Below are 27,751 nucleotides of genomic sequence, written 5' to 3' on the forward strand. Positions count from 1 at the left end.
GCTGTTTCTGTTCACACTGAACTAGTATGGGAATCCAGTAATTTGGCCATTAAAACTCTACCTGACATGCTTTGGATAGTACATCTCCTATATTGCCTTTATACTGATTCCTACTATTACATGTTATATTTATTTTAGCACTGTGTTCTTGCGAAGCAGGCATGGCTTAGTGGGAGGTCATACAGACTAATGTTACCAAGGTCCTGGGTTCGAGACTGACAGTGGGGATTTTTTTTACTTTGCAAACTTTCAAACTGAGTACAGGACTTGTCAATCAAAGTGCTGAGGCCACCTTTAAGCAGTTAGAAGGGTAAGTAGGTCACACAGGGGTCAGGCTGCGTTGCAGATTCAGGTTGCTGCAATTATGTTCACTGTTTCCTGTAGTGAGTGTGTATGGCTACTGAGACCTACGACTATATTTCATATGTATTAATATATATTTATATATATGTATGTGTAGATATACATACCTTCACATATGTACATTACCTTACATTATTATGTACAAGCTAACAGGTAGCAGGGCTGTTTCTATTCACACTGAACTAGTATGGGAATCCAGTAATTTGGCCATTAAAACTCTACCTGACATGCTTTAGATAGTACATCTCCTATATTGCCTTTATACTGATTCCTACTATTACATGTTATATTTATTTTAGCAGTGCATTCTTGTAAAGCAGGCATGGCTTAGTGGTAGGTCATACAGACTAATGTTACCAAGGTCCTGGGTTCGAGACTGACAGTGGGAATTTATTTTTCTTAGCAAACTTTCAAACTGAGTACAGGACCTGTCAATCAAAGTGCCATAAAGGCACTTTTAAGCACTTTAAACCAGGTCTGCTGCTTATGCTGAGCTCACGATGCGACTGGCGGTGAGCTCCGCTAACACAAGCACACCCGCTAATTTCTTTGAAAGAAAAGAAAAGGGGTGACAGGAAAGTGGTGAAAAAGGGGTCACAAAGAGGGTAAGACAGTAGGGAAACAAGCGTGGGATTTGCAGGAGGGATGTAGGTAAGGCCCATAGATGCCCATGTCTTTGGCAGCAACAGCTGTGCATTTCCATGTATTTTGGTGAGACATTAGAAACCTTTCACCCCTGAGAGAGGTGTCAGGACAACATTAATAGTTGTTGTAGAGCCAATTGTAATTAACTGTTTCAATGTCAAGCAGACATGTGTGCGACATGGACAGCTATGTATGGGGCGTAATTTTTTTGTGGGTACAGAGTGCCCTTTTTTTTTTTTCAGGTGAGAGTGGTATGTCAGGTGAAGGAAGTCGGTATAGCTGGGGAGGTAGGTTGGGTAGGTTAACAGACAAGACAGACAAGACGCATACAGGGGCGGTGTATGACACACATGGGGGTTTACACAATTGACGGGGACGGAGGTTGGGATTTCCAAGATGCATGAGCCCACAGATGGCAACAGTGGAACTGATATCCCCACCCATAGGCAGTTGCCACTGTTCCTTCACAGCCCAGGACGGGGCTGTGCTGGGGGCTGTGTAGGTGGGGCAACGGCCGGGGCCGTTAGCTGTGCCACACGAGCCTCGAGCTGGCGTAGGGGCCCAAGAACAGTGTCTTGGATCTCCCTTCGCACCACAGACCGGACACCGCGGAGGGTGAGTGGACGAACCCCTCCGGCCACACTTGCAGAGGGGAGACGGGCCCCATCCCCTGCAGCGCTTCCACCTGAAGGTGGCACAGGGCCACCGGAGGGGGGTCCGGCCTGGGCACTACTGCCTGGTGCAGTCACCAGCTGAGGTGGGAGAGGTGGGTCCGCTGGGACCTGCCTTCCCAAGCGTTCTAGGTTTGTGAGTAGTTATGTTAGTTTGGGTTAGTGGCATTGTATTCCATTCAGATTAGTTGTAACAGCATGCATTGGTATTCCCATCAAACAAACACCCAGATATTAACACCATTGAACAAGGGGCATATCAATATCACATGCATTATTTGAACAGAAATACACAGTCAAACAACATGCAGGGTTGATTAATGGCAACAGGCCATCAGATTTGCAGGTATGAACAGGGCACATGCACGAACAGACATGCATATATTTTTGAAACGGACAAATGTCCATGATTAATGAAATGTTCACATACCATTATTTAGTGGGTGTTGTTATATGGAATTATAGGGTTGGGGAGATAGAAAGTGATGACACATTCATATGTTACACATTGATTTACATTTATAATAGGTACACAATTCAGTTGAGGCTGATGTTTCAAAATAAATTTTATTTGACTGTCAAGCTACACCTGTTACAAATACATCACTATCCTACTTATTTTGAATTTGATCAGATACATCATCCTGCTACAGTTTGATGACAGGACAGGGGACAACTATGGCTGTTTAGTCTGTCAGATAATCATTCATTCTATCTGCAAATTGTTTACTGTGATCACCATATACAGCATTTGGCTAGACATTCCAGATTCTGACACACTGAAATCAGTTTGGTATATTAAGTTGTACTTCCCACATGCATTTAGTTCTGTAGAAACACACTGGGGCTAATATATTCCGGGGTTATTACTACTTTATTTATTCATACATGACCCTTTCTGTCAGTCTCACACTTCCTGCAAATTCACAGTTCAGGTTGCTACTTCTAGGCTTTGTTCACATGTTAGACTAGTGGTGATTCAAACACTTTCCAACAGCCTCACTTCTGTCATGATTCAGCATTTCAACAGGGGATATATCTCACATGTGACTACCTCAGATTCTGAAGCTGTACTCTTGAGACTACTGCAGGTTACACTATATTTAATTAATGGTGGGACATCTGTATTACAGCACTGTTTAATTCTATCAATTATATTTCCAGTTACACTTGCATACTGATGAACTTGTTGCAGCCATACCTGCAGACTTTCAAATCTTGCTTGCACATTATATTACTTTTAATCAATACACTGCAGTGTTCTGATACATGCTACAGTATAATATTTATTTACAAGTACTGGGTGGGGTTACTAACCTGCACGGTGGCGCATCCGCACCAGCCTACGGGCATGCATCTCGCGATTCATGGAGCGGACACCTGCAGCTGTAATACAAAAGAAGTAATATTGGACTACACATCTCCATGGTATCAGCTAGTTGAAATCCTTACATACATAAGTAAAATGTAACTTACTCAGTAGTGGGGTGTTGGGCATATCCCGGGCCTCCTGGATCCATTCGGACAACTGGTCTTGCTTGCGTCGTTTCAAGTCTGCATGGTGGTGACGGGCCTGCTCACCAGTGCGTGGAATGCCAGTAGCACTGGTCATATCACGAGCCAACTGGTCCCATGTCTCTGCCCTATATGCTCCCCATGAGACCTGGCCCTGCATGAGTTGGGCCTCGTGATGATGGACAAGGAGCCAGACCATGTATCTGGACTCCTCAACGCCCCAACGCTGTGCTCGAAAGCAACGTCCCTCACCTACTCCACTCATTCTGACTGCAGCTCTGATCTACAATCATTTCTGCTGTGTATTCCCGCCTATGGGGCTTATATATGCCGATTTTCCCGCACATTTCTCTGATTGGCCGTTTTGGAATTGTATCTACTTCACTGAAAATGCTTTATCATGCTCCATTCTGGATTTTATCCCATATATATGCTATTTCTGCATTTCTAGGTATTGCTGTCATGGCTTAGTGGTTTAGTACCTTGACTCTAGTGCATGGTATCCTGGGTTCGAATCTGGCAACTGATTTTGATTTTCCTGACAGAAATGAGTTGAGACCTGTCAATCAAACATGCCAAAAGCACTTTTAAGCACTTAAAACCAGGTCTGCGCTCGTTGCTGAGCTAACGCATGCGCACTGGCAGTTAGCTTGTGGGAGCGCCGCAAACGGTGTGCGCTGGGATAAACCTTAATTGGCTAGTGACACACATGTTCAGCTAAGCACAGATAGTTGCAAACAGTTTCACTCTGTTAAACCGATGCCTAGCAACAGGCACGCAGTTTGCAGCTTTTTAAACACTACTCAGCTACGGGCACTCCGTCTCACAGCAGCTTAGCTATCAGTACATTTCTGACTATTTTTGTTATTGTGTTACTTCAGAATATATGCTCCGTTTCATTCCATTTTACAAAAGGGAATACATTTACATGTGTACAATACTGTCAGGGGGCTTTTTAGTGCTTATTTACAAAAAAAAAAAAAAAAAGGTTGTCGTGGGGGCTCGAACCCTGCCTGCCTACTCTTAGGCCGGCAACTCTACCGCTAAGCTATTACTTCTTGGCTTACTTTGCATATTTAGTTCTTATATCCTTTTCCACTGATTGCTAACTGTGATTGCGCTTAGTAGCACACCCGACACGGCACACAGTAGCAAACATTTACGGGTTTTAAAAAAAAAAAGGTTTTAATTTAATTTTATTACATCTCTTCACTTTATACAGTGATGGTCTATCGGGGCATGTGTTGTGTAGTGTGTTTATGCACATTTCCATGGCCTCTCTCGTGGCTGTTTACTTTCAGCCATTCTAGTCTTCCGGGGCGTGTCCGCTTGCAGGGCTTAGCCTACTGACACGCTTCTACTCTCTTACACGGACCGTGTAAGAGTTACTAGTGTGATTCAGCATGCCTCATGCACCTCATGCATATGCATGACATGCTGACATCACACAGTTTCACTGCAGCCTCCGTGTAAGAGTTATAACTCTTACACGGAGGCTTCCTGAATCTGGCCCAATGAGTTTGGAAAGTAGCTGATTCACAAATAAGAGATAGAATAGTGTGAGGCTTAGAGACTGTTCATATGATAAGCAAACTGTTGGTGGAAAAGGACTTTAAACCAGGATGAAGCCATAGATACATGTAGGACTAGTGCCCTAATTAGCATACAGGTGAAAGAATTGACTGAAGAGATGAAAGCATGCAGCATAAATTAAAAAAAAAGATGCCTTCATTGCTTTAAAAGGAAAAGATTCATACAAGTTTGTTTGTCTTTTGGCTTTTCCCTGTTAGGGGTTGCCACAGTGGAACTCCGGTCCACTAATGACTGGCAGTGGATTTTTTTTTTTACGATGTCGAGTTTTCAGCCCGACGCCCAACCTTCAAGGAAGGCACACCCATTCACGCACGCACCTACCTGCATGTCTTTAAACATCATACGACTATGGGGAGGACATGCAGACTCCACACAGAAGGCACTCCAGCCGAGAATTGAATGGGAGAACCTCTTGCTGTGAGGTGACAACGCTAACCGCTGCACCACCGCGGCCGAAGGCAAAAGATGCATACAAGTATGAAAGTTAAAGGAGATAAAGAAATAAGTGATGAGATGAAATAGAGTATGCCATGACGACTCAGTTAAAACCAAAATATGGACCCCAAAATACTGCCATTGGGTTTTGAGATGTAGATATAGTCACAGTGATGGAGCTTGTCCAATTTACAAGGGTACTTTCAGAAGCTGAGGAAATGTGGTTCATGCTTTAAATGTAAAATTTAGACAGATGTGGTCCTCCCTAATAAGGGAGAGTGTTGCACATCTCCTAGTGTAATGTCTTTGCTGGTAAGGTCAGACCACAAAATGGTCTCCTTTGAAGTAAAAATAAAGCCTGGAAATCAAGTTAACCCTGGAAAATCCAGGAACTACTCTAAGGCTAACTTCCTACTATTAATTAATAACCTGGCAAAATTTCAAGCTCCCAGAAACCTTGAAAACACTGCTACCTATGAGGAACTGTTCACAGAAAACCTATACGCTCATGATAAAGCTGCATAGACGCAGCTATACCCATTAGGAAGAAGTGCATACCTAACTTAAAAAAACAAAAAAACAAAACACAAGACACTCTGGTGGAGTCACAACACTAATAGGCTGTATAACAGAATGAAGAAAATCATGGAAAAATTAGGCGGTGCAGTACCCAACAGGATAAAAGCACTCTCACCAAACTAAACAGACAACTCAGAGGACAAATAAAGTCTACCAAAGCTAAATTTGAGGTAGTTTCTGGGATACATACCTGTCTCTCCAGCAGGTCCTATTTAGACACAGGCAAGGTTTAAGTCTTTAGAAAGAGTTATTCTGGTGCTGTTTATTTGGTGGATATGCAGGAGGTCCATCAGAGTGGTGTCTGACAATGCTTTGTATGCCAGACATAGATCTCCCCTCAACAGCTTGTAGGAGCAGAACACAGGGATAGGGCCTTGATGTGGTCTGCATAAGAAATTGTACTTATGCCTTGTATTCTTTTAATGAAGAACCTCTGTGGTTGTTCCATTTATTGGATATGCCTGGTTAGGTACATACCAAAAGGGAATACAGTGGAACAATGCCTTTCTTGGACCTAGATGCCATACCTGTGTTTATAAGTTGTGCAGCATAGAATTATTTCCTCACTATTGTAGACATATGATGGTCAAAGGCTAGATTACTATCTATGTGTGTCCCTAAGTCCCTGACTTCTGAGTCAACTCTAAGAGATGTGTTGTCAATATGTTAGTTACCAGAGGTGGATGACTTCCCGAAGGATAATATTATGCATTTCTTGGCATTTAGTCTTAATTGTTTGTCTGTGTCAGCCCTTCCTGCAGAACATTTGTGTTGTGTGGGATTCAATGACAGCTCCTAATTTGCAATCATCTGCAAATTTAGTCAGCCAGAGACCATTGACATTGGCCTTAACTTCAGAGAAGTAGATGGCAGAAAGGAGTGGTCCAAGGACTGATCCCTGAGGGATTCCACCTGTGACTGGCCTCTTTGTAGAGGTGGACTTCCCAATTCTAGTTGGCTTGGCTATCCACCAGGTGACATACAGGTTTGTACCTAACCTCTTGAGTTTGTCAGCAATGCCAGAATGGGGTATTGCATCAATGTGTTGGCCAGGTCATGGTAGGCAGTGTGAACCATTTTGCCCTCATCCATGCATTGGTGACCTTCTCAAAGAGGTCAACCAGGTTGAGTAGGCATGGCCTGCCCTTGAATAACCAAACTGGGTTGGGTCCAGTGTCTGGAGTTTTATTATATCATTATTTTTTTTTGCCAACAAACATCTTTATTAAATTTTCACATATGACTTAGGCAATCTTACATTTATATAAATGAAAAATAAACAACAGGACACCATTTTAGTTGCAAACAGTATACATCACAGACACCATTGAAACAACTGTAGTTGCAAACATTATACACCACTTATAATCTATCCAGTTATTGTCAGTTAAGCATTATATGGCTCATTCAAATCCTGCCTCTTAAACCTCATTCCTGCTCTGCATATATTGGTCCTACAATTACCATTTTTTCCTATGTAGTTTGCTCCTTCCCTTTTCTAAAGATTCCAATTCCAGTCGTTTTATCTATGTTACTATGTTCACTACATCTACTAAAGTTGGTATAGATTTTGATTTCTATTTTCTAGTAATTGCATCTTTGGCAGCCACTATAATTAGAGTCAGCAAAGCTTTACTATATCTAGGCAATTCTGATTCTGTTTCATAACTCAAAAAAATCATCTCCCCAGTCAATCCAATCTGCTCACCCAGCATCGCCAAGAGAGCAGTCTGCAGGGAATCCCTAAAATCTACCAGTTCATTACACTCCCAAAAAATATGTTCCCTGCCACCTCTTTCTTGCCCATCACACTGCCAACATTTGCTATCCACCTGAGGAAAAATTATTTGGAGTCCACTTGAGGTATATAGTTTACAGCTATTCCACAACACTGTAGTCTCTCTTTCTGGTTTTGTCATGTATAAAATAATATCATCTGCAAATAGAGACAGTTTTCCTGACTACCATACCAATTATATCCTTGGATTTCTGAGTCCCTTATTTTCTTTGCCAAAGGTTCTAAATATAATGCAAACAACAAAGAGGAAAGTGGACAACCCTGGTTGTTTCCTCTACTCAAGCAGAAATTATTGGAGAGGACCCCACCCACTTTAATTTGCACCTCCAATCCCTTATATATTCTTCTAATCAACCTTAGAATTGTATCAGGGAAAACAAATGCTTCCATTGCCCTGCTTATGAAGTCCAAGCCTACTCTGTCAAATGCTTTCTCTGCATCAAGACCCACCAATAAAAGTGGCATTTTCTTACATTCTGCTTCCCTCTGGATCATCAATGTTCTGTTAATATTGTCAAATGTTTGCCTCCCCTCCACAAAACCACACATCCATATCTATCATTTTTGGTATCACCTTTGCCATTCTTTTAACCATTATAGACATAAATACTTTATAATCTTGGTTTAATATTGAAATGGGTCTGTATGAAGCTGGATCCAATGGATCTTTACCCTCTTTAGGTATTACCATTACCACCACTTTTTTCCAGCATGCTGGTACTTCTCCTCTTAAAATACTGTTAAACAAAACCTTCCAAATCATTATCAGTTTTTTCCCTCCTAACTTTCAAACTTCCACAGGAATACCATCTATTTCTGGGGACTTTTCTTTAGATTGGTTATACGTAGCCATTTTTATCTCATCCGTTGCTATCCTAACTGTTAGTAATTGAGCCTCATCTACCTCTAAACCTGACATATTAATTCTTCCATAAACATTTCCATTTGTACCTTTTCTTGATTTCCTTATTTCTCTGCTTTATACAAACTTTCATAAAATTTCTAAACTATTTCTAACACTTATATAGGGTCTCTTATTATCTTCCCTGTTATAGGCTTCCTAAGCTTGGTGACAACCCTTTCTACTTTCTGTTGCCTGAGTTGTGCTAAAAGAGTTTTTTTGCTCTAGAATTATTATCAAAAAACATTTGCTTAATAGCAGTCTTTCTAAACTCATGCACATTACAGAGGTAATCCCTTATTTTCTGTTTATCATTCTGCATTTGCTCCTTTTCTTGTTCTGAGAGATTCCCCCTATTTTGCAGTACTTTAACATTTGCCATTCATGAAGCATGAAGTCTCTTTCGAGGTGATAGTTAAGTAGCAATTCCAGAAGGCCTGATAGGTCATGTTTCATGGTATTTAGAAGGCATCCTGGGATATTGTCTAGACCCATTGATGCAGTGTTCTTGGTCTTAGAGAGAGCATTAAGGACCTATTCCTTAGTGATAGCAGGGGGAGTTATATTTGATGGTATTTCCTGAGGGAAGGTTGTGGGGGAGAGAGGGGTAAATTTGGAGCTGAATTTGTCAGTCAGTAGGTTTGCTACAACTTCTTGCTCAGTATCGGTGGCTCCCTTTACAATGAGCTCTGCATACAGTTCTGTATTGCCTTTGAGGTTGCAGACATAGCTAAAGAATGTTTTGTGGTTATCCTCAGCCTAGGAGGCCAACTTATCTCAAATTTGGCTTTGGTAGACTTTATTTGTCCACTGAATTGTTTGTTTCATTTTTGAGAGTACTTTTATCCTGCTGGGTGCTACATCTCCTAATTTTTGCCATGATTTTCTTCCTTCTGTTATAAAACCTATTGATTTTGTGATTCCACAGGGTGGCTTGTCTTTTGAGTTAGTTCTGTACTTCTTCCTGCTGGGTACAACTACCTCTATGCAGCTGTTAACATGCTTGTATAGGGTTTCTGTGAACAGTTCTGCATAAGCAGCAGTGTTCTCAGGGTTTATGGGGCTTGAAATTTTGCCAGGTTATCACTTAATAAGCAGGAAGTTAGATTTAGTGTACTTCCTGAATATTCCAAGGTTAGCTGGGGGTCAAGTTTTTAATTTAACTTCAAAGGAGACCATTTTGTGGTCTGACCTTACCAGGAAAGACATTACACTAGGGGGTGTGCAGCACTCTCCCATATTAGTGATGACAAGATCCAGTATGGTTGAACCCCTGATTGGTGTATTGACAATCTGGTCCAAGGAGTTTGTGTTTACAAAATCCAGGAATCTCTGTGCCTGTATGTTTGGTGTCATATAGGATTATCAGTTAACAGTGGGGTGATTAAAGTCACCCATGAATATAGTATTTGATTGGATGGTGAGTGTTTCCAATAAGTTTAAATGCATGGTATCTGTTTCCTGGGTCATAGAGGAGAACCTCTAGCTTGCAAAGAAGTGGTATTGGATTTTGCTTATGTTGATTTGAACATAGAGGAGCTCAAGTGCATTGTCCTGTTTGACCAGCCTTGAGTATATTTATTTTTTATGTAAACTGAGACACATCCACCTTTAGTCTCTGTCTGTGTAGCAGCCTGTACAAATGTGTGGAAGGCATTATACCCTTGCACTGTTGTATGCTCTCCACAACTTTAAAATGTGTCTCAGTGACTGCACAGACATCAGCATTCTCTAGGGTGAAGAGAGCTTCTAGTGAGTGGAGTTTTTGTTTAGACTCCTAGCACTGAGCAGTAATTCCTTTAGATTTTCTTGGTTTTGATTTGCTATGTTGGAAGTGCATTCAGTTTGGCATTGCCTAAAAAAGACACTATGGGGGAAGACAATGTTTTAGCTAATATTTGAAAGCTTAGAGGGGAGAGGTACAGACCATCCCTGGCAAAGCAGTGTGGTCTGTTGACTATCTCCTTCCAAGCTTACAAATATTGCTCACCCTGAGAATGACACCAAAAGCTAAGCCAGTTATTAAAGTCATTCATCTTTGTTCATATTGTGGCATCATCCTTGGAGAAGGTAAAATGCTGCTCAATGCTAGGCTCATACCAGCCTGTGAAACATACTCCTAGAGCTCAGTTATGTCTCTCTTCATATAGTCTAGGGAGGTACATACTCCTAGAGCTCAATGATGTCTCTCATCATATAGTCTAGGGAGGTACATACTTCTAGAGCTCAGTGATGTCTCTCTTCATATAGTCTAGGGAGGTACATACTGCTAGAGCTCAATGATGTCTGTCTTCATATAGTCTAGGGAGGTACATACTCCTAGAGCTCAATGATGTCTCTCTTCATATAGTCTAGGGAGGTACATACTCCTAGAGCTCAATGATGTCTGTCTTCATATAGTCTAGGGAGGTACATACTCCTTGAGCTCAATGATGTCTGTCTTCATATAGTCTAGGGAGGTACATACTCCTAGAGCTCAATGATGTCTGCCTTCATATAGTCTAGGGAGGTACATACACCTAGAACTCAATGATGTCTCTCTTCATATAGTCTAGGGAGGTACATACTCCTAGAGCTCAATGATGTCTCTCTTCATATAGTCTAGGGAGGCACATACTCCTAGAGCTCAATGATGTCTCTCTTCATATAGTCTAGGGTTGTACATACTCCTAGAGCTCAATGATGTCTCTCTTCATATAGTCTAGGGAGGTAAATCTCAGGTCATTTATACCCACATGGACTATGACTGAGTCATGCTGGTATTTGTGGTTCAATGACCTGAGTGCATGCATAATGTGGGAGATCCTAGCCCCTGATATGTAACTGACTGTGACTTACTCCTTACTCAGCCTGGTGAGAGGGCATCAGTGTGTCTCATGATGGAGTCTCCAATGACCAGATTTGTTGGATTGCGAAGTGGCTTGCCTTATGGGCTTAGAAGTAGAAGCTCCATGAAATGTGGCTGTATGTGTTGGTGTGGGTGTTATTTTGAAAGAGTGCATTTTGGGCTGCTGAAGGTATTTGCTATGTGTGTTTTGTCTAGGAGGAGTTTTGGGTTTAGGAAGGTTACATTTAAGTGCCTCAGCATATGTGGGTCTATATGTCTGTTTTGAATTGTGTGTGATGGGTGCAGCCTATGTACTACTGACAACCTTATTGACATTAGGAGTACTTTTATCTGAGGGCTTTGCCTCCAGTGGCATTGTATAAGTACATCTCTCACATACCATATCAGTTTGTTTCAGAATTAACTGGTTGTCAGTAAACATGAGACAATTTCTACATTGCCTCAGGATGTCCATATCCACCAAGTTGGTAACAGAGATAGTAGGAAAGTTCATATCCATGGCAACATACCCTTTTTTATTGATTAGACAGAGTGAGAATATAAATCATATAAATCAATGTCAGGAGTATCCAGTTTGCAACCATGGGGACAGTGCTTGTTACTGCAAACTATTTGTCCTATGTGCAACTAGGTACCGGTGAAATTTCAATCATGTTTTTACAGGAAAAATGTCACTCAAGGTGTCCGTGTCTATACAGGACACTGCCAAAGACTTGACAAGAAACTAAGAAGTAGACCCTTAAAATTTAAGGATGAAGTATTTAGGCATATATTCTGAAGTTAGAAACAAATTAAGCAGTACTTACTGAAAACAAAGAATTAGCCTGTCAAGAATGATGAAAAGAAGGGAATCACATGAATGGCTACTGCCTGGCTACTACTAGTGCTGACCTTACCATAGCTTCACTCTGCTGGGATACAATGCTTCTTTGCTCCTTCTCACACCAGAAACAAAACATTAGCACCAATCCCAAGATGACAAGCAGGTCACAGCCTGTTTGGTGATCCACAGTCTTGCCCCAGCTGGTATAAGGGTCTGTAGGTGTGTTGTAGCCTTTTCCTGGTAAATGCCTTGAATAGCAACTAGACCAATCAGGAATGTCAAGCACAGACACTCACTGCCCAACCAGAAACTGTCAGGAATTAATGCACTCTGCTTCTTCTCTCAAAAGGAGCAGAATATAAGTACAAATTCAAAGCAGTCTCATGTGAAACAGTTATTAGGCTATGCAGTGATCAGCAGTCTCCATGAAATAATGTCTCTGTGCTCTTTCTCTCACAAGGAGAAAACAGAAGCACTAATCCAAAGATGACTACTGAGAGGCAGAATGTGAGCTTTCCAGTAATTGGTGGTTTTGCACTAGGTGTTGCAGCTTTTAAAGGTAAGATGGTAAAATGGGTTAATATCCCAAGCATTGCAGTGTACACTAAGTAATTAGATATGAAAGAGGGGGTAACTTAAGCTTTAGCTGTGTAAGTGGAGATCTACTAATTTTAAAAGAGCAAGATAGATTGAAACGAGTGGGCACTTTGTATTCTGGTTCTATGGAATACAGTGGGATGTCCATTGAATTTAAATAGTTGAAGGGGAGTGATTTCATAAAATGATAATTTTGTGCTTACTCACAACAACCAATGAAAGGGGGGAGGAAAGGAGATATGTGGTCAAATTAACATAAAGGGCAGGCAATTAGAAATTCAGTTGAGTTTAAGAACACAACAGCATCAGGGTGAAAGGGTGAGAAAAACATTTCTGTGTGACTCACAAGAAAGACAGCTGTAGTCTCATTTCTAGTTTTAATATGTAATTAAAAGCAGAATGGAAGTAAAACACAGTGTAAAAAGATCAGAATATACAAAATAGAAGAAGGCAATAAAATAATACAAAAATACAAGAAAGCAAAAGCAAACTAACCTTTTCCCCTCACAAAAAGTTGTGACAGAGTCTGAGTGTGCCATGGAAAGAATTATAATGGAAATGATCAATAATGATATAGGAAACTCCAGACAATGGACCCAACCTAATTTGGTTTCATCAACAGCAGGTGATGCCTACTCAACCTGGTGGACTTCTTTGAGAAAGTCACCAAAACAATAGATGAGAGCAAATGGTTCACAATGCCTACCTTGAGCTGGCCAAGGCATCTGACACAATATTCCATTGTTGACAAGCTCAGGAGATTAGGTATAAACCCTTATGCCTCCCAGTGGATAGCTGGTTGTCTCACCGACAGGACCAAGGAAGTTGTAATTGGAGAGTCCACCTCTTCAAAGATGCCAGCCATAAGCATAGTCCTTCAGGGATTGGTCCTGGGACTGCTCCTTTTTGGCATTAACTTTTTTTAAACATGAAAACCAAAATGAGCAAAGATGACTAGTAATCCAAATAAGAGCAGTACAGTGCACAGGTGAAAACCAAAAAACACACTGTTAACCAGTGACTTCTTCAGAATCATTTAAGTCCTGCCTTCTTTTAAACCTCATTCCTCCCTGTTGGGAGGATGGCCTAATGGTTAGGTGTTTGCCTTGCAAACACAAGGTACAGGGTTTAAATCTCACAGGGGATAATTGTCTAGGCTTAAAAAATGTCTCGCAAGGGCAGTTAGCCTAGTACTAATCTATGAACCTATGTATTGTTCCCACAATTCCTATTTTTTCTGTGTAGTTTCCTCCTACCCTTTTCTAAAATCTCAGTTCCAGTTGTTTTAATTATATTACTATATTCACTAATTTTAATATAGTTAGTTTAGATTTTGATTTCCATTTTCTAATAATTGTTTTTTTGGCAGCAAGGCCTTACCATGTATAGACAATTCTGATTCTGCACCATAGGGAACTCCAAAATTTAACCAAAAAAACACGTAAACTCTGACAAAAAGAACTACTACCTCTCATCCCAAGATACTGAACCCAGGAACTCTAAAACATTTTGGAATGCTGTCAACAAAATTCTCCATCCAGGAAATCCTTCAACTCCCAACCCATGCCCCAATAACACACCCCCTGAAACTGCTTTAATTTTCAATTCATACATCATAGATACCATCAGCAAACGTATGCAAAATGTCCACCCAACCAGCCCCACACCCCATACCACTAAAACCCATTCCAACCAGCTACATCAAAAAACTTGTTATCAAACCTAACCAGGTACCTCTTCAGCTGACAGCCTGCCACCTCTCTTCCTAATACCTGCTGCTGACTCCATAGCATATCCTGTCCCCAGCCTCATAAACTACTCAATTAGTGAATCCACTGTTCCTGCCCTCTGGAAAAAGTTCCACACTATACCAATCCACAAAGGTGAAAATTCTGTTGAGCTCTCTAATTATCGACCTATTGCTATACTCTCTTCCCTCTCCAAAATTCTTGAGCACTGTGTTTATAAACAAATCTCATCTTATCTTACTCGTGAAAACTTAATTACCCCTACTCAGCATGGCTTCTGCCCCCACCTCAACACCACAACTGCAGTTATTTCCTTTTCTAACTCCATCTCCCTAGCTAGAGACAATGATAAACTAGTGTCTTGCATCTTTTAGATCTCTCCAAAACCTTTGACACAAAGCCGAACTGGGTAGGGTTCAGTGTTTGGAGGTTCCCAATGTCTCTGTTAATGAGTTCCATGATGATGCACTCCATAGCCTTGCAGACAAGCTAGTCAGGCTTATAGGGCAATAGTTTCCAGGGTCTGTTGTGGCTCCACCTTTGTGGAGTAGAATAACCATTGCTGTGTGCCACTGTATGGGTATGTAGCCTGTGGAGAGGCTGAGTCTGAACAGTGTGTATATCAATCCTTGATAGGGAAGGCAATCTCTAACCTGCAGTCCAAATAAGTACTTTGCCTTTTCCCATTCTATTACCTTTTCCTCTCTAGTTATTTGCTCCCAGTACCTTAGTTCCTTTGCCAGTTTTCTCCAATAAATTCCAGCCCCCTCTTGCCTATTGTCTATATCCCTAATTGCAGTCATCCCTATCAGCAGAATCTCCTTTTTCCATTCTTGTGCTGGCTTAGTTATTAGAATACTTTCTGCTACATCCCAGACTCTCCTTGTTTCTTGAGCATCCCTACTGTTTTAACATGATCCCTTTCCACTTTGATTGTAGTTTTCTGCTTGTGCTATATGTGAAGGCTGCCAGCCTAGCTAGATAGAATTTTGTAAATAATTCTATGTCATTTGTAAATATTAATGTAATCCACAGGCTGTTTCACAAATGTAAAGAAAACTGTGTAAGTTCTGAACTTCAAAAATGTAACCACAGTGCACCCTGCTGGAAGAAAGCTGATAAAGTAAAGCATTTTATAACTGTTTGATCTCAAAGCTTGGAGACATGATGTCTGGACAAAGGAATTCTTTCTGTTGTCTTAGGAGAAGAGTTAATTACTAGATTTTACATGTAAAATGTATTTTATTGCTGTGGCTTCCTGGCCAGGTGCAAGACTACAAAAAGAAATGTAAATTTTGAGTTTCTGTTAGCATGGGAACCAGAGAAGTGTCAAGAGTGATGTAATGTGAAATGACTCAGCTGTACTGTGTTATCAGTTTAAGACTTTCTCAGAGAGAGAGAATTGAGCATTTTGTCTGAACCTGAACACATCAACTCACCAGCACTCTACCTTTGCTCTGTATGTAAGTAGGATCTTAGACTTTACTATTTCTCTTAGGGATAGATAGAAATAGAAAGTTTACTCTGTTTTCTATAATTATGTCAGACTATCCTACAATATTATTTTAAAGTTTCCTGTGATTTCTGAACTCTGTAATGTCATTGTGTTGAAGTAATAACTATTGTCTTGTGTTTTTATTATTTATTATTAAGTAATTTTAAAGAGTTGTGGTATTGTATGAGGAAGTCGGGAGTGGCAGAGAAGTACGTAAGAGTGGTACAGGATATGTACGAGGGTAGTGTGACAGTGGTGAGGACTGCAGTGGGAGTGACAGATCCGTTTAAGGTGGAGGTGGGATTACATCAAGGATCAGCTCTGAGTCCTTTCTTATTTGCAGTGGTGATGGACAGGTTGACAGATGAGATCAGACAGGAGGCCCCGTGGACTATGATGTTTGCAGATGACATTGTGATCTGTAGTGAGAGTAGGAATCAGGTTGAGGAGACTCTGGAGAGGTGGAGATATGCTCTAGAGAGCAGAGGAATGAGGGTCAGCAGGGCTAAGACAGAATATATGTGTGTAAATGAGAGGGAGGGTAGAGGAATGGTGAGGATGCAGGGAGTAGAGTTGGTAAAGGTGGACGAGTTTAAGTACTTGGGATCAACAGTTCAGAGTAATGGTGAATGTGGAAGAGAGGTGAAGAAGAGAGTACAGGCAGGGTGGAATGGGTGGAGAAGAGTGTCAGGAGTGATTTGTGACAGACGGGTATCCGTAAGAGTGAAAGGGAAGGTCTACAAGAGTGTAGTGAGACCAGCTATGTTATATGGGTTGGAGACAGTGGCATTGACATAAAGGCAGGAGTCAGAGCTGGATGTGGCAGAGTTAAAGATGTTAAGATTTGCAATCGGTGTGACTAGGATGGATAGGATTAGGAATCGGTATATTAGAGGGTCAGCTCATGTTGGACAGTTTGGAGACAAAGCAAGAGAGACGAGATTGCGTTGGTTTGGACATGTGCTGAGGAGGGATGATGGGTATATTGGGAAAAAGATGCTAAGGATGGAGCTGCCAGGTAAGAGGAATAGAGGAAGGCCTAAGATAAGGTTTATGGACGTGGTGAGAGAGGACATGCAGGCGGTTGGTGTGACAGAGCAAGATGCAGAGGATAGGAAGAAATGGAAAGAGATGATCCGCTGTGGCGACCCCTAACGGGAAAAGCCGAAAGAGAATGATGATGATTAAGTAATTTTAAACCTTTCTACCGTGGCTGCTTTGTGTAGAGATAATTTAAGCTCTAGAGTACTTGCATGTATTTGGTGATACTGTACAAAGCCACTTCAATAGTCTTGCTGTTCGTCACACTTACTAATTGGATAATAATATTGCACAGTAAATTTGGACACCCTTTGGTAAGGGCCTTATAAGGAGCTGATAAATAGTGGTTGGTGGCAGTGGATTGCTACCTTATAGCCTGGGCAGAAAGGGGTATGGCTGGAGAACCTGTGCCAGTCTTCCCCAAGAATGTCTGTGTGTTTTTTTTAATGCATACCTTAAAGTGTGTGTGTGTGTGTGTGTGTGTGTGTGTGTGTGTGTGTGTGTGTGTGTGTGTGTGTGTGTGTGTGTGTGTGTGTGAGCATGTCAGCTACTTGGGCAAGGACACAAAGCACTGGTTGGACAGAGAGGGTGCTGGAGGCTTTGGCTTGACCATTAGCCTGAGATCTGTACCCTATAGCTGTGCCAATAGGGAGTCTTATTGGGATCTGAAGAGAAAGGGAGAAAACAGCCCCAGACTGACCGTGATCTCTGTGTGCTCTTAAGGGAAATTGTACTTTACTGTCTTTGTACTTGTTATTCTTCCCAATGTGCACGCCCCTCACTGGTGCCAGTGGTGAGGACTGAGGCCCCTTGATTACTGGGCCAGTGCACTGGTGTCACATTATGTATAAGAGCCTTAACTGTGTAGCTCTGAAGTACCCCTTCAAATTGGGCAATCCCAATCTGCCATGTTCTGCTGGAAGCATCAAATTATCCCAATTGACTCTTGCATCTTCCCTCCCAGATAAAGTCCTTCAGCTCTTTATTTATTGCTAGCTACAACTTCTCCTTTGGTTGATAATATATGCCTGACCTGTGTATAAGACTAAAGGGATTAAAACATTTTGACTGCTTGTATCTTACTATCCATATCTATATAATAAAGCTTTCATTTTCTAAGTTTTTGTATTATCTTTTGTTTAGTCTCTTTCCACATATTCTTAGCTGCCACATCAGAATAATTTTTAATCCATACTCTTAAATATTTCATTTGATCATGTCCCCATAAATACGGATATTTACTGCTATTGCCTTTCTTCTAGCTTCATTAATTTTGTAAACTGAAAAGATCTGAAACTGTCTCAAAATGTTCCACGTCACTGTAATGTCTCTTTCCAGTTTTGTCAGGTGTAAAATAATATCATCTGCAAATAGAGCTAACTTTTCTTGACTACCATACCAATTATATCCTTGAATTTCTGAGTATCTTATTTTCTTTCCCATTGGTTCTAAATATAATGCAAATAACAAAGGGGAAAGAGATCATACCTGCTTGGATCCTCTGCTCAAACAGAAATTATCAGAGGGGACCCCATCCACTTTAATTGTGCCTCATGTATCCTCCTAATCAATGTTATACTTTTTCCAGGAAATGCAAATGCTTCCATTGCCCTGCTCATAATGTACTAGCTTACTCTGTCAAATGCTTTCTCTGTATCAAGACCCATCAACAACAATGCCATCTTCTTACATTCAGCTTCCCTCTGGATCATCAGTGTTCTGTTAATGTTGTCAAATGTTTGCCTCCCCTCCACAAAACCACACTCATCATATAAATCAATGTTGGCATTACTTTTGCCATTGTGTTTGCCATTATAAACATGAACACTTTATAATCGTGGTTTGGTATTGAAATGGGCCTGTATGAAGCTGGGTCTGATGGATCTTTACCCTCTAGGTATTACAGCTACCACTGCTTTCTTCCAGGATGATGGTACTTCTCCTCTTAAAATACTGTTAAGCAAAACTTTCCAGATCTTTATCATTTTTCCCTCCTAGCTTTCAGCCTTCCACAGGAATACCATCTATTGCTGGGGACTTCCCTTTAGATTGGTTATACATCACAATTTTTATCTCATCTCCTCCTATCCTAACCATTAGTAATTTAGCATCATCTACCTCTAACCTTGAACATTTCCATTTCTATCTTTTCTTAATTTCTATATTTCTCTGCTTTATAAGACTTTAATAGAATTTCCAAAATATTTCTAATACCTCTGCAGGATTTCGTGTTACCTTTCTGTTGCCTCAGTCATTGTGATAAAACTTTTTGTGCTCTACTGTTATTATCAAAAAACAGTTGCTTAACAGCAATCTTTCTAAACACGTGTACATTATCGAGGTAGTCCCTTATTTTCTGCTTAGCATTCTGCTGTTGATCATCATCTTGTTCTGTGAGATTCCCCTATTCTGCAATCTGTCAATCTCTAAATAATTCTTATTACTTCTTAACCATGGCTCCCTTCCTTTTATTTCCACCCTGTTCTTGAACTCCACTTTAATTTTATCCCACACCCTAGCTATATTTTCAGAAGAAATTTATATCCTCTCTAATAGCTCCTGAATAATCTCCATTACTCATTCCTTAAATTCCTCTCCTTTCAACCGATAGGTGGGAAAGCGCCAGTGTCTCATTTTTATTTCATTACCCTTTGTTTTTATTTTAGTTATTATTGGCACATGATCTGAAGTAGTTATTAGGTGCATATCAAGACGTTCAATTAAATGCACATGTTCCCACGAAATGTAAATTCTGTCTAGCCTACCCAGTTTTTATATCTTGGGGAATAATATGTGAATTCACTCCGAACTGGTGTTACTGAATTGATATATTCCATGCCAAATATTTTCATAAAGTTCTTCAAATATCTACCCTGTTTTGTTATACTTTCTCCTCTAGGTCCCCAGACACATATTCACTGCTGCAAATCACACTCCAGTCCCCACCTATAAGTAACATTCTTTGATGAAAACTAACTATTTCTCCCAGAATTTTCTTAAGCTCCATTATAGCAGTTTTAAGTGGAATATAAATACATGCCAGTGTAATCCTTCCCCCTAGGCAGTAGCCCTTTAGCACTACAAATCTGCCATTATTATCTTTTTTTATCCTCTTCTATCACTATTGGAGCTCTTCTTGCAATTAATATAAGTACTCATGTTTTCCTTTGTCCAATATATTCTGCTGAATAACCACTATGAAAACCTTTCTTTATCAAATTAGCATATTAATTTATAAGTGTGTCTCCTGTAACATAGCTATTTGCACTCTACATTTTTTAATATAGTTTACTACTCTTTCTTTTTTGCATTTATCTGTGAGACTGTTGACATTTAAAGATATTACAGAAAGCATCATTGCATTAAAAAGTTATTATTCCCACCTTTTATGTATAACACCTTTTTTGTTAAATGTCTGGTTCCAGCTTTTGGTTTACATGCATGCACTGTTTGACAGGTTGAACTTTTATACAGTTTCTTGTCATATCCATTTGAGCCTATGTCACATAGGTTCATAGGTTCATAAGTTCATAGGTTGGTACTAGGCTATCGGCCCTAGGGCCTATACAAGCCTAGCCATAACAATTCCCTGGCTATTTCTTACAAAACTTTTTGTTTTATTGAAAACCCTCAAAAATCAAGCACACCCCAATACCCGCAAAACCTACTAACTTAATGATAACAAACAGAACTATGTACATCTTCAAATACCAAAGTTTTACCTTCCTAGTAGGAACAAATGTCCCAAACTGACAGCTATGCTCACACACACTTGAGTTACTCTAAAAGAAAGGTTAAACATGCTAAGATGCATGGTGCAGCCTGTGCTTCTACTAAGTGCTAATTGGGTTTGTCTTTTCTTTATAGCTCTCCCAGCTGAGAAAACCCCTAAATACTTTCAGAGAGCATGATGTCCTAGCCATTTTCTCTTCTCAGTTTTTTCTTCAGCCAAACATCTCTCCACCAGCCTGTAGCCAGTTTCTCTTTGTCAGATTGTCTCCATGGAGATATGAGAACCAGGCAACCAATTTCTCTTTATCAGTTTTTTCCATGGAAACATGAAGACCAGCTGCAGAATTGCTACTGAGCATACATATATTTGCTAGAAAAATGCCTCATAATATTTAATACTCTTTTTCATTTACTTGCTTACTCATAAAACTTGTTACTAATTTTATTTTATTTATTTTATTTTACATTTATTTAACCAGGAAGATCCGACTGGACCAGGCCCATTTACAGCGGAGGGCCAGGGAGAAAAGCTCCTGTATTTAGTTTAACAAAACAATGCAGCATATATAGTTTATCAAAGTGATACAACATATATGGTGAACAATGTAATCATTCAACATATTAGGTAAACAAAATGAGCAATATAAGGAACAGTACAAAGAATGGCAATAACAGTTATACATTGTTGGACAGTTATCATGAGAAAAAATGTGTCAGGCATTTCAACAGCTATTAGTTTGACATTCCCAATACATATAATATGCAGGTGAAAAGAAAGTGAGAGGGGGAGATAGAAGCAGCGAGGGTATGTTTATGTGATTCAAGGGCATAACCAGATACTAAGGAGATGCGATTTGAGGGAGTTTTTGAATTGTGAGTTGGTAGGGGCAGTGGACAGGGAATGGGGAAGAGAGTTCCAGTTTCTAGCAACAGTGTGGGAGTAGAGAGCTTTCCCTGCATTATTATTAGCCCTGGAGATGCAGAGGAGAGATTTTTCACTAGATTGAAGGTGCTGGTTTGCAGTGTAGTGAGTAAGAAGACTGGATATTGAAGATTTTTTTTCAGGGTATTTGAGAATATTGTAGGCTGTAACCAGCTGATGATAGTTAAGTAGTTGTGGTAGTTCAAGCCATTTTAGTTCTTTTAGTGCAGTACAGTGATGGGTTCTATATGTCAAGTTTGTAGCAAACTTGGCTATTTTATTGTAACAAAATTCTAGTTTGTCTAGGTCAGACTTTCTAATTTGGGTGAAAATTGGTGCTGCGTATAATAGAGTAGAGAGTAGGTGACTTTGGGCTAGGGTGACTCTAGCTTGATGTGAGAGAAAGTTCATGTGCCTGTATAGAGAGCCCATTTTTTGTGTACTAGTTTTATAGTATGGGAGATGTGGATATCAAAGTGAAGATTATTGTCAATTTCAATGCCAAAGTTTGGTGTAGTTAGAAGGAGAGATGGTGGTGCCGTCCTTAGATGTAATGGAGAAGGAGAGGGGAGATTTTGATCTATTATGGGAGAATAGTAGTAGTTTTGTCTTCTTGGGATTTAGGATAAGTTGTTTACCTGAGATCCATTTTTCTACAGAGTTAAAAGTTTCCTGAGTGAGTTTTTGCAGGGTGGTGGGAGATGAGGTGGAGCAGATCAGGGTTGAATCATCTGCATATTGAGTGAGTGTGGTGTGCTGGATTGAGCTATTGAGGTCATTTGTGAATATAGAAAAAAGCACTGGGCCCATTATAGAGCCTTGTGGGCTCCTATGGTAGTTGGAAGCTGTGGTGATAGAGTTCCTTTCCACTGGACAGATTGTTGCCTGTCAAATAGGTAGCTTCTGAACCAGGCTATAGTAGAAGGAATGAAGGATAGTGATGTCAGTGAATCTAGCAGGATGGAGTAGGAGACCATGTCAAATGCCTTTGAGAGGTCCAGGAAAATGGCAGATGTATACTTGTTGTCATTCCTGTGAAGGTTGATTAGATTAGAGAAGGAAAGAAGTACTGTGATGTGGATGGAAACCATGTTGTGTGGTAGATAGGAGCTTTTGTGTGTTAAGAAATGTCATCACTTGCAAGTGGATGCATTTCTCTAGAATTTTAGATAGGGGGCATAGGATGGCAATAAGTTGTTAGTTGGAGAAGTCATAGGAGTTACCTCCTTTATGAAGAGGAATGATGTGAGATACTTTCCAGAGTCTGGGTATGTAGGATTCTTGTATGGAGCTGTTGATTAGGATGGAGAGAGGATATGATAGGGAGTCACTAGCCAGTTTTAGGTATGCAGCAGGTATGTTATCAGCTGCTAGTGTGGTGGGTTTGAGTTTTAGGAAGAGTTTTTTGATAGTAGAGATAGCGACAGGTGACAGACTGAAAGAGGGGGTGCTATGGATAGATTGGGTTTGGATTGAGGTGGGCGATGTTTGGTTATCTGACTGGATATGACTAGGATGGACGTTGTAAAGTGGTGATTAGGTTGAGTGGCTATGTCTAGGGTATTATCTGTAGAGTTTGGTGCTGGAGTAGTGGTTTTGCCTGGTTTTAGTAAGGAATTAATAGAATGCCAGAATCTTTGTGGATTCTTTGAATATTTGTTTTGGGCACTAAGAAAGTAGTTGTGTTTATTTAGTTTGGTTTCAGCCTTGGCCTTATTTCTAAGCTGTTGATAGTATTGCCTGGAGCTAGTGGTGTTTTCAGTTTTCCAGATTTTTGAGGCTTTATCCCTGGCTTTTAGTAATGCTCTAGTGTCCCTACTTAGCCAGGGTGCATGGTTGGCTTTAACTCTAATCTTCCTGCTGGGGGAAAGACTGTCAAGGACATTGGTGAATGTAGTATTGAAGTAGTCTACTGCCTGGTCTAACCCTAGGGTTCGTAGAGGTGCCCAGTTGCAGTGGCTTAGGACAGTATTGAGGTATTGTGGGGTAAGGTTACGGTCATCACGCACTAGTTTATGGACAATTAGTTTGGGGTGATTGTAGTGTTTATGGAGTAGGAAGGTGGGGAGATGGTAACTTAGATCATCAGGCAGACAACCTACTTTATAGTTTTGCTTGGGATAATAGGTTAGGGTCCAATCAAGTATAAATTCTTTTTTTTGTTTTTTGTCTATTCTAGTGAGTTCGTCACTGAGTTGAGAGAACCCATATAGGTTGATATGTGTAGAGGGGTTGCTGGAGTTGCAGACTATCCAGTCAGTGTTTAGGTCACCTAGTAGGATAGTTTCCTGTGGTAGGTTATCTTTTGTCCAGTGTAGGATTTCTTCTATTATGAGTGAGTTATTGCCTGGGGATATTTAGCAGCATATTATATTGATTTTCTTGATGTTTTTATGGAAAGGACAGAAAACAGGATTTCAGCATTTTGAAATGTGGATGGTGTGGGGTGGAGGAGTTGGAGGTTAAGAGTGTTTTTGAAGAGAATGGCTCCTCCTACTTCTTTCCTGCCTACTCTATCTGATCTTAGTGTATTATACCCTGGGGGAGGAAGTCTTCATCTTGGATACTGGGCTTTAGCCAGGTCTCTGTGATGGTAAGTATATCAAGGGTGTAGTGGGCTATGAATGCATGCAGGTCTGTTATTTTGTTGGTGATACTTCGTATGTTGAGATATAGAATCAGCAGGTCAGATGTTTGTTTGGTTGTGAGAGGAACTGGATTTGGGTGTATGTCACCAGAGGTCAGTAGTTGTAGGAATGTCAGGATGTGTTTTTTGATATTAGTTGTTTGTGAGATTGGTCTATATGTGTTTTTCCTAATGTAATGTGTTGGTGTTCTGATCTTATGTGAGTAAGGCGTAGTTGTGAGATTTATAATTGTAGGGCAGATGTAGACGTCTGTGTGAGTTTGAGAGGGTGGGCTAATGTGAGTTCTGTGATAAGTGCTATTGTGTAGTGGTTGGTCTGTTTGTATAGAAGTGAAGAAAGCAAGTGATATGAGTGCTAGTGATAGGGATGAGAGAGTGGTTAACATGATAGTATTTAGAGTGAATATTACAATTAGGATCCCTGGTTGGTTGGATGAAGGGTGGAGGCGTGCTGGTGTGGTATGTGTTGCTGGGAGTGGGAGTGGTGTAGGAAATGAATAGACTGCTTGGTGGGAGGGTGGTGGAAGAGTGGGCAGGCCAAGTGGTCAGGTGATTAGGGGTTAGAATAAATGTAGCGGTAGTGGGTGAGGGTGGGAAATGGGGGCAGGGTAGGGGAGTGGAGTGAGCCAAGCAGAGCGAGGTGAATGAATTGAGGCCAGCTACACCGCGAGGTTTTGAAAGAAACAATCATTCAAACCTCTGTTTTTATAAGGGAAAGCAGTAAGTAATTGTAAAATGTCTTTCCACTTTGTAAATAGCTCTATTCTTAGCAGCAGAATACCTAACTTCTTTTGGGGGGAAACTACTGAAAACTGTGCCGCGGGAACCCCGAGTGGCTAAGAACACTCATACACCTAGTATAATTCTGTTGCAGGTTTAGGTAAATGATATACACCTTGCTTATTTAGTTGTGAGATGAGAGAAACACTGTCCTGCTCTTGAAAAATTCCCGCAATGTATGGTAGCAGTTGTGTTGGTTTGTATATTAACGCTGGGGCTGGCTTGGGTTGGGCTGGTGGTTTAGCAGTAGAATACCTGAATAATGAAAAAGATATGGGACTGAGTTAGGTCACAGAAGAGGGTAAAGCATACAGAATTACCTGCACAGAACATTTGTTTAGCATAAAGATTAGTTTGTCACCTTATTTGACTTGATATTAAAACATGAAGCATTTAGCACTTTAATGCACTCACTCTCCTAGCAGCTTGAATCAGTAAGGCACAGTATACACCATAAAGTGACATCACAGATCAGTAAAAAATCCAATACTGTTTTAAGCCTACAGGCAGTAATGCTGTAGGGTGCTTGTAAAAGCCTATTAAAAAAACAGCAGTATCATTCTAAGTATACCTTTAGGGTAACCTTACATAGCAAAAACACAGTAAATGGCCTTCTTAGAACCTTACAACCTTATATAGCAAAAACACAGTAAATGGCCTTCTCAGGATACTCGTTGCATAACTAAGTTATAAACGGCATGCTGTTAGTTCAAGGATTATATAATTTAACCAGTAAAGTGCCGTAATGATGCCCGTTCAGGACAGGAAAAAGCAGAATACTGTTGCTGACCGATAAGCGTCTATCTCACAGAGGAGTCCAAGTAAATTATTTAAGAATGCAGCTTTGTCTAGATACAAGCATTATCAATGTAAATGATCTATGTATGCAACTTCGTCTAAATGCAAACATTAACAGAGTCCTACAGCACTATGTATTCTATAGTGTAAATTATCTAACTAGGCAACTTTGTCTAAATGCAAGCATTAACAGAGTCCTACAGCACTACATCAATCTAAGGTCCATAATCCAGTCATTTCTCCATGCAATAATGAGAAAAAATGTTAATTTTTCTTTTATCATGCCCTTTAACCAGACTTATTTTTCATTGCATTGCCTACATTTCTTAAACCTGAAGAAGAAGAAAGAGAGAAAAAAAAATAGCAGCACCTGTTTACAATCCCCATTACACTTAAAAATAACTGAGAAAATTTTATAGCATGCAAAGAAAATCATACACTACAAAAATGGTGCTAGTAAGAAAACAATTCTTTACTTACAGTTAACTTTCTCCCTCCTCTTTCCCTCCCCAAAGCATTTTTTGAATGTTAATGCCATGAAGTAGGACATATGCTTTAGAGTCCTCCACAAGTCCAACAAATTCTAAAAAGTCCAATATTTCCAAATGTTCTTGTTTTGTCATATTTCATATCCATAATTATTGCATTATAATCCCATATTAAGTTACTAGTTTTATTATTGTTCATCCCCATCTCTCAACTCCTGTCTCTGCTTCATTTCCAATGTACTCTCATTTCTTCTAGTCAGCTCTCATGCTGCCTTCGTTCATTCCAATATTTTCTGTTGAAACACTGGAAAAAGTTTCACAGGTACAATCTCTCTGTGGTCTTTATTGCCAGAAGAACAAGAAGCAGAATCACTTTCTGTTTTACAGCTCACATTTGTTGGACAAACCTTTGTATTTCCTCCTTAACATGTACTTCATCAAAAAATGATTTTGTCCCTCTGGGGGAGAATATTTTGAAGACAGCTGGGTACAGCAGTTTGAATCTCACACTTGCATCTCAACATTCTCTGAATAGTGGAATAAATGTACTTCTCTTCTGCCTAGTGTACAATGAATAATCATTCTCCACAAACACTCTGCTCTCTCCCAGTTGTAGTACTTTGTCCTTCTGCTACAGTTTTGTCAAAATCAACTCCTTCTGTTGGTAGGATTGCATCCTTACTATTAAACGTCTAGGTTGCATTCTCATAGTCAGGTCTGGAGCATACACATGATGTGCCCTTTCAACTAACAACTCCTGCTGTGGAATACCAGTCTAGTTGCTTATTTGTGCTTTCATAAAATTAATGCAGTCTGCTCCTTCCAGCTTCTCTGGTATAGCTGAAAATCTCAGGTTTTCCCTATGTGCACTGCCCTCTAATTATATTATTTTATGAAACATCTCTTTCTGAGTAGTTTCATATTCAGTCTTTATCACATCATCTAAATATTTGTTTAAAGCTTCTTCCATGATTTTTCTAGCCTTTTGTTGTTTGTGTTGATATACTCCATCAGTGTTTCAATTATTTTAACCAGGTCTGTGTGCAGCTGTCTTATATCTTCCCATAGGTTACTAGAGTTCATGTTTGGAGGTTGCATTGCTTTTTACTGAACAGCTGCAGAACTTTCCACAGTCAGTGTTTCTTCATAATTTTTTGTAGCTGATTTTTCCCAGGTCCTCTGTATTTATTTCTTCCCTGGCATCCATGCAGTTCGCTTACTAGCCAGTTACTGAAATTTATCCATAAACACAAGTCTACTGGCCTTCTCTGATGAGTTTCTGTTTTCACACTGGGAGAGCTAGAATTAAGCTGTTACTCAATGTGCAGCCAT

Source organism: Protopterus annectens, chromosome 5.part1 (assembly GCF_019279795.1).
Source record: "Protopterus annectens isolate FY-2018-M chromosome 5.part1, PAN1.0, whole genome shotgun sequence".
NCBI lineage: Eukaryota > Metazoa > Chordata > Ceratodontiformes > Protopteridae > Protopterus > Protopterus annectens.